Below are 911 nucleotides of genomic sequence, written 5' to 3'. Positions count from 1 at the left end.
CTGACATGTTATAGATTTATTTTTTATATACTGATTCTTTATGTGATCACTGCATGTCTTCCTGTCTGGAGCTCCCAGCCCCTAGAACAGTGCCTGCTGACTCAGGTAGTGCTCCTGTATTTGCTGAACACAAGTGGTTGAATAGGAGACTTTCCACTTGTCTTTAATCTGGAGTGACAAGGAGCCTTCAACCATTCTGGGGCTTTTTAGGACAGTTCCTTGTAACTTCATACTGTACACAGGGGCCCTCGAGACATCCAGGGTCTAAATCAGTCAAGAACTTAGAGGCAGCTTCAGTCTAGGTAGAGATTTCCTGTCTAATGAATAAAGAACTCTTTAGAATGCCTATGACTGTACCAACTTCATTAAGTCTTCAGTTACACAGAAGGTGGCATACTTGTATCCTGTGAATACAGTTGCAGCAATCCTTACGATACTGTTTTTGGCTATTTAGGAAGAGGGAAATAAACATAAACCTGCCCTTTATCTCCACTAGTTTGACTTCATTTCCCCAATAACTAAAATAAGTAAAAATAACAATATACATAAATAAAAATAATTCATTCTGTTTGCTTCTTAGAAGTATGTCAGTAGTTGCATGTATGTTTTTCACCTGCCCCACCCTGTCTCCTGATCCCCCAAGAGAATTTTTCGAAGTATTTCCCACCCAGCTCATCCACCCTAGAAATGTCCTTGGCAGCACCCTGAGGCCCCTGCTCCTGTGCCCCCTCCCACCACTTCAAGGCTGAATGGGGAATGAGTCCACTGTACACACAGGTGTAACCATTGTGTGTCCTTGACTGGGTCACTGACACATCAGCTCTTAGAGGCCTGAAAGTAGCACCTGTTTCAGAATATTTCTCTTCTCTCCCCTATGAGTAGATAACATGGGCTCTTTTTCTCTCTCTTTC

This window comes from Lipotes vexillifer, unplaced genomic scaffold (assembly GCF_000442215.2).
Source record: "Lipotes vexillifer unplaced genomic scaffold, Lipotes_vexillifer_v1.1 scaffold821, whole genome shotgun sequence".
NCBI classification, from domain to species: domain Eukaryota; kingdom Metazoa; phylum Chordata; class Mammalia; order Artiodactyla; family Lipotidae; genus Lipotes; species Lipotes vexillifer.
This window is presented reverse-complemented; position numbering follows the sequence as displayed.